General features: G+C 31.7%; 1 pseudogene; it reads right to left on the bottom strand.

Annotated features, from left to right (window-relative positions):
* Positions 1 to 1,564: 1,564 nt before the first annotated feature.
* LOC100789668 (rho GTPase-activating protein 1-like) lies at positions 1,565 to 6,901 on the bottom strand (annotated as a pseudogene).
* Between the last annotated feature and the right edge of the window lie 10,571 nt (positions 6,902 to 17,472).

The following is a 17,472-nucleotide window of genomic DNA, read 5'->3' on the forward strand; positions in this document are numbered from 1 at the left end:
ATTAGTGATCAATAATTTTTTTTAACAAGAGTTTGCATTGTTGTACACACCTCATTGTTAAGGATGTTCACGGCTTAATAGAATTGAGTTTGACTAAATCGGTTATTTAATGGGATTAAATTTTTTCAGGTTGAGTTAGATTTGGGTTTATGTAAAAAAAATTTTACATACCCGATCAGGTCAAGTTAATAAGTTTTAATATTTTTAAAAAAATATTTTGTAAATTTTTTTTAAGTAATAACTTACTTTTTTAAAAGTTTTTTAAATATATGATGACTAAATACATTCAAAAAGATAAAAAAAATCAAATTATGACAATATTTGATTAAAATATTAATTATTTCAATGTTAATATGATATTTTTATTTTATATTAAAATAAAGTATTATATTAACATGAAAAAACATAGACAAAATCAAGACAAAGATAAAAACAACTTAAAAAACAAAAAAATATGAGTGATTTAATTTAATAATTTGATAAACTATATAAAAAATTAATGTGTTTTGTATTTAATATTTAATTTATATAATAATAAATTTAATTATATGATATGAGTTAAGTCAGATTGGGTTGAGATTAAAAAATTTATTACCAACCATATATGATCAGATCTTAATTGGATTTATCGAATTTAACTTGAATACTTAAAGAATCAAATTCAATATAAATAGATTAAGTTGAGTTGGATTAATCGAATTGAATCACACGAGTTGACTTAGGCCATAAACACCCCTACCCATTGGCCCACTCCATGCAGTGTGTCCTGAGTAGTTATTTCAAATTTTGGAAAAATAAAATTTAAAATAAAAATACATTTCAGTGACAAAAATCAAAATTCATTCATTTCACAGGGATATAGACTAATTTTAAAGGCACAAAAACTAAAGAAAAAATTTATAGGAATTAAAATCAAAATTTGTTCATGTTTAAGCCTAAATAGCTTTTATGCTGCAAAGGAATTTACCGATCACAAAATGCCTTTGGTGCTGAAAAAGGAAAAAAAAAAAAAGAAAAAAAAAGAAAAAGAAAACTAAAGTGGATGTAGTTTCAGCATTCGAAGTAATGTTTCAGCTGACTTTGGCCCCCAAATGGCAGTTTTTCTTGTGTGTAGTGTGTCAGCATAATGTTTCATCACGATCTCTAATGTAACAAGATCATTGAGACAAAGGAATACTGAATACATACACACGACTTGAAAGTAATGAAGATGAAACCATTCACTCTTGGAAATTGAAAATGTATTGGTGTAAAAAAGGAAACTATAGGAATTATGAATTCATTAAATTGTGTACTACACAATGTGTTAGAACTTAGCATGGTTGATGAAATTTAAAGAAGAAACATGGTTAAGAAACAAACCCTAAACAATAACACAATTTACACACATGAAACCAAGACTAACTACTACTAAGCATATTATCAATTGTGGAAACACACAAACACACCTTACTTGTTGCCTAGAGCTTGTAAATTTGGAATATTCACACAACATTAATTCCCTCATCCAATCACGAGGTCCATAGTCATAAAAATCTCAAATGCAAATACGAATCAGATTCTTTCAACGCCAAGCTTCAGCTAAATCTTTTCTAAGGTTTATAAACCTAGTAATTGAAGTTCTATTTTTCTCTGCAGGCCCTTCTACTAGCAACTCAACCGCATTTTTGGAACATTGACATTGTTGGAATTACTAAAATCAAGGCTTTTGCTCTTGCAAATATTTGCTTGATCTCCTATAGTTACACTAGTGAAGATTTCATTTGTCAAAGAGCACATTTGAGAGACAACATTGCAAGGACAAGAGTCAATTACCTATTTTCTCTAGGAATGATATTCTTAGTAGGTGTATGCAAATCCTTGGATCCACTTTTTGTTTCATAGCCATAATATTCAATAAGATGACTAGGGTAGCTTGGTTGAGAAGGTTCTTCAGCGACAAATACCTTATCCTCTTCACTAAAATCACTTCCATTTTCACTGCCATCCTTGAGTTTAAGCTGTGAAGAGCTCTGGTGATTATCATCACCAAAAGAATTTAAGTCTGAAACAGTATTTGATTTTACCGTAGACCCCTCTCTTTCTCTTAGTGTCTTCATCTCAAGGGTCTTGAGAAAATTCATCACTTGTACTACATGCATCAAAGCCGTCAAAGGATCTGCCATCTGTAGTATACAGGTCAGAAATGTTGTTATTGAAATGTGGATTAATATTTATTGATAACCTTAGACCAGTACCACATACTATACTATAGTCTTGCAAGACATACTAAAAAAACACCATCAAAGGAAGAAAAGAAAGCAAACCATTTATTTTAGTTTTAGCACTTAAGGGGCACACGCTCGCATATATTCACCAAAAGTTAACATAATTAGAAACATTGTTATTGCACCATAGATCAACAATAACCGCTAACCAAACACCATAATTTTGAATAAAGACTTAATTATCAATTTGGTCCATAAATTATTTAAAATGCATTAATTTTTTTCAAAATTTTAAAACTTTCCAATTAAGTCCTTCAATGGTTAAAATTTCATCAATGAAGTCTTTTTTGTCAATTTGATGTTAATAGCGATAATTTGGTAAGCATGACATGCGACATGACAATTCCAAGTAGGGGCGGGTAAGCGGGCCGGCCCGCTCCGCGTAAGGCCCGCCCGCATAAGCCCGTATTGGTAGCAGACCGGTCCAATCCGCTCCGTTGCTTACACGGACCAAATAAATTGGTCCGCTCCCGCCCGCGGACCCCGCGGGTCAAACGGACCGGTCCGCGGGTCTAGTTTTAAAAGAATTTTAATTTTAATAAAAATATAATACAATCAAATTAAGTTCAATACAAATGTAAATAAAATTTTAATAATTAGTCAATTACATCAATAAAATAAATAATGTCTTAACAAAATAAAATCCAAGCAATAAATCTAAAATATGAAATTTAAACATCTCCAACAACAAAAGATTTCATATTTGAAGTATCTTGAGTCTTCTCCATCTCCATATCTTCATCTTCTTTTCCTAAAACTCGAAATAATAATAAATATTAGAATAAAATCAAGTTAAGTGATTAAAAGACAATAATTATTACATATTATTTACCATGCATATCAAATACTAGTAACCAATTTTTAGTATATATTGTCAACAAGAAGCCTAGTTCGATATTTGTTAAGCACACGTGAGGAGAAAAAGTGTTCTTAGCCTGCTACAACTACTAAATATGATATGAGTTATTTTTTATAATAAAAATATATTGAAATATCTTTAAAAATATTTATTCAACAATTACTTTTGGCTTAAATGATAAAATTTGATATTTTTATTATTTATGACTTTCAGATATGAAAATGATTGATTAAAAGAGAAAAAGATCGAGAAAATATCAAAAAAAAATATTTTTAGTCGGTTATCACTTATCTTTTTTATCTTAATCTTTTATTTTTGTTATCTTTTATTTTTCTTATCTTATCATTTTTTATCTTTATCATCTTTTAATTTAAATCTTTTATTTTTATCTTTATATCTTTATCTTATCTAATATATTTCTTTATCTATTATTTTTTAAATAAAAGTTTAAAGTGAAAAAGAGAAAATCAACCCTAATATAACTGGGTCAAGATCACACAAATTAAACTTAATGCGGACTACGGACAACCCGCGGACCCCGCGGGCCAAACCCGCATAGTCCGCGGGTTAAGCGGGACGGGCCCAAAAATATGACATAATCACAGACCGTTTAAAAAAATTAGTCCGTAACCCGCGCGGACCGCGGGCCCTATGGATCAGTCCATGGACCTGGGCCCATTTACCCACCCCTAATTCCAAGTGAGTGTCCCGTAAGACAATTCCGTTACTTAAATTAATGGACATGAAATGACTTAATTAATGTAATTTTATCAATTGAAAGACCTAATAGGAGTGTTTTAAAATTTGGGAACTAAATTGACCTATTTTAAATAATTTGAGAAACAAATTGGTAATTAAGCCTTGAATAAAATGGTAACAAATCAAAAACCAAGATTTGAGGGAGACAATCACAAAAACTACAATAAAAACAAGATTTTGACTTACTTGAGTCATGTTTGGTGCAAAAAACCATTGCAACATTACGAGCATTCATCTTGTTCAAATGTTCCAGTTGAGCAACATCAGCCATAAGGTTTATCCCCCAATCTAGTAAAGTAGCTTCTGTCTGAGGAAGAAACCTCACAAGCTGAGCACATTCTTCTTCTGATTGGGACTGCATCACCTGCTCTGGTGAAAGAGGGTCCAATACCCCAGTTAGAAGTTCTCTGAACCAGGCCTAAAAATGATACAAGAATACAAATTAATACAATAATCCCAATAGTAAAGTTTACTCATGGTCTCTGCTAATGCAATAATCTCCAAACAATTAGTATTTTGAGGGGGGGAGGGGGGGAGGGGGAAGTGATCCTAAAGAAATTTTTTAATAACAGTATAATGCCTTTATAAGACCTGCTAAGCAGTGCACATCAATGCCATATGGTACAATCCCTCTATTTAATTGTTCCCTTACTAACTCCTCTTGACTATTTTCAGCATTAATTCTGAAGATTCCTTCAACCTGAATATGTACATCAATATATCAACTTCAAGTCTGGCATAAAAGCAAATCATATAAAAGCTTTCTAGTAAAATCAGAAATGAAAATCAAATAAAATTTTGAGATTGATCATCCACTAACTAGCAATATTTGGCAAAGTAATGTAATTATTCTAATTAATCACCTTTTGGTTCTAAAAATAAACATGGGAAATATACCTGTAGACCTCCTTGTGCATACAGCTGTCTTTGCATTAACAAGAGTAATGTAGGTACACTATTTCCTCTGGTGGCATCATAGGAAAGCTGCATTGATTCTGTTGATACCCCAAAAATATTTGCACTATGGATAAAAAAAATGAAAAATATATCAACACTCACTGGATGATATAAGTTGAGACCTGAGATTCAATATTCTCAAGGATATTTAATGATTCAAGTGGAGAACAGTGCCAAAAGTAGATGAACAAAATACAAATAGGATTGTTTGTCATCTAAAATGGAGTGTGCATGCATCAACAAGGGGTGTAATGGCAAATCTGATGCAGAATTGCAAGAAATGATCAAATGTTTTATGATCGTAACCACATAGGGAAGAGAGAGGATTACTATTTTCATGTCTATTTATATAATATCTGGCTTCTGTTATACTTTGGTAATTTTTTTTTTTGGCACAGCATTAAACTTTTGTAATAACAACTATGACAAGGGATCATACCTCCATGCAGAACAACATAAATTCACATGATAAGAGATATTAGTCTATGGCTCAATTTGGAAAAACTTCCCCGTAAGTATTTATATGAGAAAAAAATAAGAAGTTAAAATGGATAAAACTTATCTCTTGATTAACATTAGTTTACACGTAAGTTAAAAACATTTTTTTTGAAAAATTTAAATGAGAAAACTTCTGCAAATAAACTTATGGATATGGAGGAATTTATTTCATTTTACTTTTTTATTTTGTTTTTATTGAAAAATTTATCTTAACAAAGTATATAAGTACTAATTTTTAAAATTGCATAAACGAACACTGTGGTAAGGTTAGAGCCATTTGTTAGTGTTTTCTTTGAAAAAAAAAAGAAAATGCTTCTTAAATATATTATAATCAGTTTAATTTATATATATATCTTTGCATTGACATCCAACAGGATTTGACCATTTTCTTATGTCATCCTGTTAGTTAATATGAAGTCCTGATACAGTTTATTCCTATTAGATAATGTTACTATGATGTTCTATACTGTATATAAATTAAACTCTAATTATGTATTTGTTTTAAAAAGTGTAAAATTCTGAAAGAATAAAATTTTATTTTAGTACATTTATCAGAAGTTTAAAATAGTAACTTTGGAAAAACAGCTCTGAACATCACTGTGACACAAGTGGATCAGCAAATAGCCATGGAGAAGAACCTCAAGATGACTAGCATAGCAAACAGAACATGAAGAGAATCTAGCTGCACTAAACACTACCAGTAACTAAAAACTACAAAGCCTTATTTGAGTCATCTCACTTAGCAAGTCAATGAAAGACCAAAGTTTTCGGTCACTAATAGTTTTTTTTTATCATCAAATGTTAGTAGTTAATTTGTTAGTTTTTGTTAATGAAAGAGATTTGAACCGATACCTAACCTTTTTTCTTTAGTTTTTCTCCCTTCAACTATCAAGTCATTATAAGTCTTGTTTTCATGACTACTATAGTAACTACAATTATAACGAAATTACATAAAACTAAATCATATTAAAAAGGACTTAAATAACTTTTAATTTCTTAATATAATTCATTTTTGTTTTGAGTTTCTGAAAAAAAAATTATTGTTCTGCCTCCTAAATATATTTAAAGTTTTATTTTAAATCTTTATCATCATCAGTTAAGCAGTGATGTGACATCATCTTAATGACTCTTCAAATATATGTCAATTGTTGGCATGGTACCACATCATCACTTAAATGACAACAAAAACCCAAAACAAAACTTTTAATATATCAAACCTCACAACAACGAAAAAATTTATTAAAGACTCAAAATAAAAATCAAATATATATCATAGATCTCAAACATAAGTCTAAAAAATATATTTGGCATAACACATGAAGTGAGTTGAGACTAGTAGCCCTTATGGGACTTCAGGTTCAAACTCCACAGGCAAGCCGAGAAAGCCATTGAAGCGATCAAAGGTAACATGTGCAACATGTCTAACATTGGAAGGCAAGCCAATCTCCATGGAAGAAGGGTCACAACTACTACTACTATATTTGCTGCAACCAATCAAAGATTTTCTCAATGCAACAACCAAAAGTGCCAAAATGGACACATGATCATCACCCTCTTTGTCCCTTTCAATATTCATTTTCAAGTCTCCTTCTTCTTCTTCTTCTTTTGCATGCATCATCCTCCAACGCGGGACTACTAGTGTGGGAACTAGGGTAGCCACGTTGAATGGAAGAGCTTGAGGGTGAAGAAGGGAAGTGAGATTGGGATTGGATTTGGAACATTTCGGTAATAATAATGTCTTGTTTTGTTTTGATATGCAAGTGTTGGAACACGTTGTACTAGTAATGTTTGTGTTGTGTGTCGATGTTTATTAATGTTGTGTTATTTTAAGAGTAAATTACACATGATTGTAACGAGGTGAATGTGGAGTTGAGTTTGATTGAAGAAATGGGAGTTAGAGGGTGAGATGTCACTTTCTTTACTAGGGCTTCACCTAGTTGTCTTGTCCTTTTACCATTGGAAAATGTTTCTTAGACACCCTAGCTATGTAGACACCTTGAGAAAGATAGGAAGAAATGAGAGATAAGTCAGTGATAAGATTAATGGTATGATATGATAAGAAGAGAAATAGAGAGAAATGAGATGTATTGTTGTGGTGTTTGTAAATAATAAATGTCTAAATATAATCACTTTATATTGTTTTATGGCTACAAAGAGAAAGAGAATCATGTAATTATTATGTCAGATCTTGACATATATAATTTCATTCACAATAGATTTTAACAATATAACATAACAAGGATAACCTTAATTATATGTTCATTTATGCTTGATGATTTGATTTTCATGTGGAATCATATAAAGGCCACAAGACCATTATCTGTAATCAGCCTAGTAAGGACAAAAGTACTTTGCATTTCACCCACACTGATTGAAAGAATCCTTTCTAATTTGTTCGTAATTGTCTTGGTAACAAACTTAAGAAACACATTACATAGACCAATAGGTGGCATGTGATGGACTTTTCACTTTTAAGTACGAGAGTTATCAGGATCTTATTAATGGATCACCATTTGCATTGAGAATGCTAAGGACCAAATTAGTAACATTTATACCCACCAACCCACAAAATTATAGATAGAAAAGAGTAGGTGTTTCACCTACTCATGGTGCCTTTGTAGAATGCATTTGATTGACTCTCTGATACTTCCTTTCTTGTAAAAAAATTATTTAGCACCTACACCATTTCTAGCTTTATTTTCCCCCTTCAACTAATTTAATCACCTCCTCCACTTGGGATTTGAATTTTGAAATAAAAAGATTGATTTGCAAAATAGTTTGTGAACACATCTCTTTTATCTCTTCATCATTAAACACCACCACTTCATCATCTTTTATTCTATCTATTGCGTTTTTTTTTTACTTTGAAAGACTTTCTTGTGAAAAAAAATTGTCATGATCTTTAGGCCACATCAATTCCTCCAGTTTCAATAAATTGTCCAACTCTTTTTCTACCACAATGACTGCTGAAATGTTCTAATCATTTTCATGGACTTTTTTGTAGTGCTCCAATAATCTTTTTGCACAAAGTTAGACATTAACAAGTAAAATAAAAAGTGAAAAATAGATAATGTCTAGCACAACTTTTTGCACTTGACAGAAAAAGTCAACTTTAAAGGAGGTCAACTATTGTAGTTCTTTGAATCAGACATGGAACATGGTTTGCAGCTAGCTCTTCTTGTGCAAATAAGACTACTAAGTTACTAACACTGCTTAAACTTTTATAAAAAAAATATAGTAAAATGCCTTTATATATCTTGTGATTTCGACCTTACACTACACATATTGTGGTTTTACATGTTTTTGAAAACTGCAAGCATTTAGGCTCTTATCCCATTTTAGTGGACAAGACTTTTTAAAATGGAATTATTTATAAAATAAGCAACTGATAATGTATTTACCATATTTCATATATACTGTAATCTTGAACCACTAAATTTTTTGGGTGAATATATCTTTACATGTAACCTTTTAGATACAATCTCACTTTAAATAACTTTTTCTCGCTATTGCAGCATTAGGCATCCCTTCCTGCATCACTAATCAAAAAGTTAATTATTAATTGCCTAACTGTAGTTCTCAGTTCAATTGAAAAGGACTACTCGATTAGTACCGTGCAACAATTTATCCCAAATGTTATATATTTAGATTTTAAGCAAGAAAAACCTTGCTCTCGTTTAATCTATTTCACCATAGTTTATTTTGTATGCTTTATAATTGTAGATGTGTAATATCTATGCACTACAACGAAAAAAACTTTATATGTCGGTTAATTTGCACATTCTACGTCAGCTATTAACCGTCATCATAATCAGTTTGCACTTTCTACGACGGTTCCATAGAGAATCCTAAGATGATTCTTAGCTAAAAATCGTCTTAAAAGGGTACCTTTGTAAGACGTTTCAACTGAATTCTGAAATTGACCAACTAGTGCCACCAAAAGTATTGCATGGTGAGCAAACCATATATCAATACTATACAAAATATTAGTTTGTGTGGCACCCCCAAACAAACCAATTGTATTCCAAGTCCACAATAGATACAGAAAATAAATAAGAACCTAATTGATAAGTGAGTAATGCAGAAAACTATATATAACAAAAGGAAAAAGATTATGTTAATGATAATGTACTGAGTAGGGAGCAAATGCTACAAACTCAAGCAGTAAAGAAAAAAATGAATATTCTAAAGCAAAGGATAAAGACCTTGTTACTAATATAGCCCATAACACCAACACCAACAGAAGATCTCCTTTTCCGCTTCATTAAAAATTGCATACCTTAACCGCAAATTCTTCAATTGCCCAGCATGCATTATTTGTTACTTAAATAGCCTCATTTACCTTAGAAATCTCCTATACATCAGACACAATATAAGACTAAAATGACCAAATAAATGCAACCTTAATGGATAAGTTTATATCACGCACACACATACCAATTGTTTGGCTGCAACTAGGGGTGGATAAGCGGGTCAGCCCACCCCGCGTAAGGCCCACCTACATTGGCAACAGACTGGGCCAGTTCGCCTCGCTTCTTACACGAACCAAATAAATTGGTCCACTCCCGCCCCGCGTACCCCGCAGGTCAAACAGGCCGGTCCACAGGCCTAGTTTTAAAAGAATTTCAATTTTAATAAAAATACAATACAATCAAATTAAGTTCAATACAGATGTAAATAAAATCTCAATAATTAGTCAATTACATCAATAAAATAAATAATGTCTTAACAAAAGAAAATTCAAGCAATAAATCTAAAATATGAAATTTAAACATCTCCAACAACAAATGATTCCATATTTGAAGTAGCTTGAGCCTTCTCCATCTCCACATTTAAGCGTACAACAACAATGAATTAGTCCCAACAAAAATAGGATAAAAATAAATTCTAGAGAGAGAAGAGATGTACTTTGCATGGTGGCACGGTGGTGGGCCGAGGCTGTGCCACTGTGGTGTGTCGCGTGACTGCATGAGTGTGAGTCGCGTTTTGTTTTCCTTGTAAAGGAAAGAGTCGTATGACTTGCGCGCGTGCGTGACTGCTTGGTGGAGAAAAATCGTGAGGAGAAAAAGTGTTCTTAGTCTGCTACAATGATAACTGCTAAATATGATGTGAACTATTTTTTATAATAAAAATATATTGAAATATCTTTAAAAATATTCATTTAACAATTATTTTTAGCTTAAATGATAAGAATTGATATTTTTATTATTTATGGCTTGCAGATATGAAAATGATAGATTAAAAGAAAAAAAGATCGAGAAAATATCAAAAAGGAAGATTTTTAGCATGTTATCACTTATTTTTTTTATCTTAATCTTTTATTTTTGTTATCTTTTATTTTTCTTATCTTATCCTTTTTTTATCTTTATCATCTTTTAATTTAAATCTTTTATTTTTAACTTTAAATCTTTATCTTATCTAATATATTTCTTTATCTATTATCTTAAAAGAAAAGTTTAAAGTGAAAAAGAGAAAATCAATCCTAATATAATGGGGTCAGGGTCACACAAATCAAACCTAATGCGGGCTGCGGGCAACCCGTGGACCCCATGGGCCAAACCTGCATAATCCACGAGTTAAGCGGGGCGGGCCAAAAAATATGACATACCCATGGACCATTTAAAAAAATTGGTCTGTAATCCGCGCAGACCACGGGCCCCGTGGGCTAGTCCATGGACCTGGGCCCGTTTACCCCACCCCTAGATGCAACCTCAAGAAAATCAAACAAACGAGAGTGCAAATGAACCGGGCACACCTAGCCAAATTACCATCGTTAGAATTCCATCAACTAAAAGATACAGTTCACAGAACAATCCTTGTTTCCCTAAAAAAGATGTAAAAATAACATGTTTGGGTAAACCCAAACTTATTTCCACCCAGTCTCCTACCCTCACCAACCCCAAATAAATAAATAAATAATTTTTTGCTTTCAAAAAGTGGATTTACTTTCAAAAGACACCAGGGGCAAGGAACAAATTATGGCTATGTGGGCTTGGGTATAATGTATTCAGGTATACATACAACTTACTCACGCAAGGTATCCAAGTAAGGCAAAGGCACTTTGTCTTACATTAGGAGCATCATCCACACAACAATGCAGAAGTAGGTCCCTCAAAGAACATTGTGTAACCCCTCAAAGAACAATGCAGAAATAGTGTAGATCAACATAATCTCAAGAAATCATACAATTTCTGGTTTAATTAATCTCAATCAGATAACAATATGTCAAATAACAAAGGAAAGTTCAGAAGATGCAAAATTGTTGTCCATTTCAGGTTTTATATATACAAAAAAGAATTGAAGATTTGGAGACAAGGGAAATATGCCTTTAAGGGATATGGATAGCATTAGCTGCAATTATTTTTGAAAACTAAAGAAACTAAATTAAAAGCCAAATTAAGGACTTCTCTAACATTAAAAAAATCTTAGAACAACTTTAGTCATGATTGATTTTAGAAAGAATTGACGGTTGATGCCTCCAACCTTGCAGAGAAAATCTTAGAACAGGGTTTGAAAAAATTAGTTTATCAATGATTTCCATCAAAGAAGTAAGTCTTATAGAGAAAAAGATAATATCATGTTGGAACCTAAGAAATAATCTACGGTTGATGCCTCCAATCTTGCAAATGAAACCACCAAACATGAATTCACAATTATTCTTATTACTGAAAAGCAAACATTATGGACATATTGAATATTGTAGATAATCCATAAAACCTACTTCCATCCCCAAAAAGAATTAACTCCTTAATTTTAAAAAATAGCATACCTGATTCACCTCTCCTCCAACCGCTTTAGCTAGAGTTCCAATAGCATCATATACAATTCCGAGGTTTCGCCTCTAAAGTTTAAAACAAAAGACTACAATTAAAGATGTATGAGCATACACATAATGATAAGAAATGTAGCACAATATCATAACAAAAGAGGTCATCCAAACATGATTTATTTTACAATAAACAAATAAACAAATACTATGTATTAACTATTAACTATTAAGGTTGGAAAATCACCTGATATTTCCCAAATGCAGTCATTAGGTGCTTCAATATAATTTCCAAGCATGATGCCAACTCTTTAATAGCCTCCTATCATAAAAGTTTAGTAACCAAATTTCAAATTTATATAAATTTAAAATAAATCAAGTAATTGAATCAATTCATTAAGGGTAAATGAACAAAAATTGTAGTTAGAACCTCTTCCAGCGTTGCAAAAGCTAAACAAGCAACCTCTTGAACCCGCTTATTATCATCCAAAATTATTAAAAGAGAGAATAAGACAGGGCAAGAATTCTCTTAAGTTTTCAGGTGGCAGTTGAGCATCATAATAAGCAGACCTGCAATAGAAATTATTAAAAAAAGAAAGATGCTAAATACCCAGGATATAAAAAAGACAAAGTTTAAGTGTAGTTTAAAACTTTAAATACACTTAACAAGAAATATATCATCATTGTGTAATAGAAACATCAAACTCCTATTTGCATCAGCATGATGACTGTAGAAATGGGAAATTCATTATGCATATGCCATCCTAGTAACCAACGACAAACCAAATGAACCCTATTTATCAATCTCAGACAGAAGTATAAAATGAATATACATAGCTGCACAATAGTATGGCTTAGAACTTGGGTGTAGAATAATTCATCAGGATGGCTATACCATAGCAAATTTGGGGACAAGAGTGATTTGGAACAAGTACTTGATCAAGTTTAAAAACAAAATGAACTTGACACAATGGTCTAAAATTCTAAAATTATACAGCCTGGGGAGAGATACTTCTTGAATGAGAATATATTACAACAACTTGAAACCCCATCCCTCCTTAACAAAAAGTTAACACAATAAAGCAAAATACACATAACTAAGTTCATTATTTTCCTTGTGATTCATATCAATATCTAGAAGTTAAATGATGAACTTCGGCTACTAGTTGTAACATTGAGAAAATAACATCCCAAACAAATAGTACCAAAATTCACAGGCTTCAAGGGCTACTTCATCATTTGTATCCTTTTTGACTAGTAACATGTATTCAATCACAATCCGTAAATGTGGCTGCAGTGAGTTAACAATTACAATAGATAAGAAAGAGCATATAGAAATAACATTAATTTTTAAGAAAGCACATCATCAAGAGATTTGGTGCTTACTGGTATAAGTTGTTGGAAAATTACAAATGCATATTGATATAATAAAATGCAAGATATTCTGATTTTACTGCTTCCAAATGAATTTTACTTACTCAAATAAGTAAACACCTAGATATAGTGTGACAAAGAATAAAATAGATCAACCACCTCAAAATGCAACATTCCAAAAATAATAATTGTATTCAATTAACTTTAAAAACTCCAATGAACCAAAACAAGTGCACCTCCAAGAAAGATGGGCAAACTTAGCTGAACAAATGCTGCACAAACCTGGTCATCAATAGCAACTAGGATGGTTTCAATTGATTCCAACATTAATAAGAAATAGTAATAACTCATTTGAGAAAAAAAAAACAATAATCAAATTCCTTGTGAAATATTAGAAATTAAAAGATAAAATACACACCGAGCAGAAGATAGGGTCAAAAGACCAAATCTTTCAACTATTAGCAATTCAAACTAGCAAGAATAAGGTTGGTTTGGAAAAGAAACATCAAGTAATTCAGCAATAAACCAATATTGGGAAACATTTCATTTGAGACTTTGAGTTATACATCAAATACATGCACATAATGCATTAAGAACTCACCAACTTTCGTACTTTAGCAGCAGGGTCATTAGCGAAAATAAATAGACCTTGAAGATATTGATCCATGGATATGTATAAGGCCTGTACAAAACCATTTAGACTATTACTATTAATTTCAAACTTCAGTAATACTTTAATAACCTGAGAACTGAGATGATAGAAATAGAGTCTCACGATACACTGGCAGAGGGCATTAACATAATGTATTGATTTATAGAACCCAGAGATAGCTTTCTCAATGAAGCATGAGGAGATTGGAAAAACTGAAACAAAAATAAAATAAAAGGAAAAATAAACAGTCAAGGATACAGTTACAAGAAATGAAAGAAAACAATTATAAAAAGAAAATGTTGATGTTACCCGAAACAATCTGGGAAGAAATATGTTAATAGGGCATTCTACTAACCCTGGTACATCAGAGTCAAGATATTAGGGAATATCCTCACTGTAACATCCTATCTTTCATAAACTAATTTAAAAAGGATTATTATTTGAATATAAATAGAGTTTTAGAAAAATAATAAGATTTTTATAATTAAATAAATAAGGAGAAATAAATTTATTAACTAAAATAATGGTTTGAGAGAAAATAAAAAAATGATATTTTATTTATTCATAGGAAATAAAATAGAGTTTGTTTTTATAAAATAATATAAATAAATAAATAGAGTAAATAATAGGTTGTGAGTACCCTAGTTATAAATAAGACTTACGATAGCTTCTCAACCTCCTCTTCCTCTCAATTTCGTTTTCCTTCTCTTCCTTCCAAAACCCTCTCTTTTCCCGCAGATCACCAAACTTATCTCAGAAAAATGACGATCTCAGACTCATTAACCGTTGGATCATCGTGAAATTTAAGAACCAGCTTTGAAGCTCAATTTAGAGCATTTTCACCGTTGGGAATTACGAAAATATGTTGGCGTTGAGAGAAAAACTCTTCTTTTCTCGCAGAAACCCAGAGTCGTTTCGGTAAAACTACGATCACAGACTTATTAACCGTTGGATTGTCGTGAAATTATGATATGTGGTTAGAGATTCATATACTCATGTCTTCACCGTTGGGATTTGAAAAATAGTATCTATGAAGGGAGAAAGATCCATCGCATGTAGGACCATGGAATAGAGACTTCAATCTCTTCTCCTTTTCTCTAACGTTTGGGAACCCTAACAGAGCAATCGGAGGAGGAACTCTAGAGAGCACCGAAAATGTCCCAATTGATAATGGAGAATGCTTGAGTGACTACATCGAGATAAAGGATGAGTTATTCATATTTGGGGAGTAATGAGAACATGTGTAGAGATCCTTAAAGTATCAATTAGATGGGTTTTTGGGGTGTTTCTGCAAATTTTAATTTTATCTTTATAATTATAGTTGTGAATTACATATGTTTGACGAACCAATTGATGTGAAATTGATGTGTTCTTGTGTTGAGTGTAAACCCTATAATTGAACCTTTTTCTAATTATCGTGAATTGATGAAATTAAGTAAGGAGAGATTTAGCGTAAGAGGGAGTGAGATATTGATTTTTTATTTTCTCCTTTTCATGTTTTTTTTATAGTTTAAAACTAATATTATATTTGAAGTTGACCAAAGATATCTAGTAGACTATGTGTTGTATTCTTAGATAATATATATGAATTCATGTATACTTATATATATGGGAAAATGTTCATATAATTATTTAGAATTGGTAAATTGAAAGCTTACTTTGAAATTCATGATTCAATATGATGTATGTTGCTGGTTTTATATATATAGATTTAGCTATATATTTATTTATATTAATATTTTATGTAAATAATATTGTAGTGTTGTTATAGTATGATTCCAAAAAAAACTATTCAAGTGTTGGAGTTTGAGAATATTATAGTTAGATTTGATGTACATGTGTATGTTGTACCTTATGAATATCATTATGAATGTTATGAGGATGCATAAATAAACATGAGGCACAATGATACACCATTTTGGGATTATGAAACGAGATGTTAAATTGTGGGCATGATATTTGGTTGTGAATTAGTGTGTGTGTTTAACACTTATGTGACAATAATTATGTTGTGAGTTGTGAATTATACAATAACCCAACCAGTGTTGATATTGAGAAAATATTTATGCGCAGTGTTAAAGAATAAGTATAGGTTTCCTATTTAGGAACCAGTGTTAAATTTGTAGCGCAATGTGTTAAACGTGTTTGAAACACGAGTGTGAGATCGTGAATATTATATATTTCATAAGCAGTGTTTATAAATGAAATATGTGATAAATTGTGGAATAACATGTTGATTTGAGATTATAGTATTGTTATTGAGATTGAGTATAAGTGCAAAGTTGAACATGTGTTAATTTGTGAGATACGTGTAAACATGTGATGGTGGATTGTGACATTATGAGATGTGAAATTGTGAATGAGTTTTGGTTGTGAATTAGTGTGTGGTTAACACTTGATGTGACATTACTTGTGTTGTAAGCTGTGAATTGTACAATAACCCGACCAGTGCTATCTTGAGAAAAGTGTTGATGCACAGTGTTAAAAAGAAAATGTATGTTTCCTATTTAGGAACCAGCGTTAAAGAGAAAGTGTAGATTTCTTATTTAGGAACCAGTGTTAAATTGTAGCGCAATGTGTTAAACATGTTTAAAACACGAGTGTGAGGTCGTGAGTATTGTATAATTCATGAGCAGTGTCTGCATGCAAAAAAAATATTTTAGGGATTGGACCTGAATCAAGAGGGAGAGACCCTGACGAACTCTTCGGAGTGTAGGCCTTGGGGATCACTCGGTTTGAGTGCTCCTTTAAGCCTATGTCGATCCCACATGGTTGGAGCATTCTCGCAAAACAACGTGACCCTGACTGGTCTCCCTATGATTTTACTTAGTGGATGTAACCTGACATAGTCATTTTGTGGTGTGTCTTGTTATGTACTCCTAAGCACCCCAGGGTGGTTTTTCACTGACATGGTATCACATTGCATATAGGCTTGAGTCTTAGCATAACTGTTGCATGCGCTTGCTAATAGTTTATTATGAAATTGATTAGTGTTATTATGTATTGATCTAAGTGTGTGATTCATGTGAAATGTGATTGATGATTGAAAAGTGAATTTTAAATGACAAAGTGGTGGAATTACGTGAGTTATGTTTAAGTAAGTTGTATCTCATTTATATGATATGCATATATATAGTTGTCTTGTTTTTATATTAGTTAGGAATGTGATAACTCACTCCCTGTGTGTTATTTGTGTTTGGATCCTGTGATGATCTTGAACTTTGTGTTCAGGGGAGCAGATGACTAGGTGAATTGTTAAAGGAACATTCTACTGAAGGACGTCGGGACATAATACTCTGATAGGATATGACATTAGGGCATAAGTTTATATTAGTCTATT

Source organism: Glycine max, chromosome 10 (genome assembly GCF_000004515.6).
Source record: "Glycine max cultivar Williams 82 chromosome 10, Glycine_max_v4.0, whole genome shotgun sequence".
NCBI classification, from domain to species: Eukaryota; Viridiplantae; Streptophyta; class Magnoliopsida; order Fabales; family Fabaceae; genus Glycine; species Glycine max.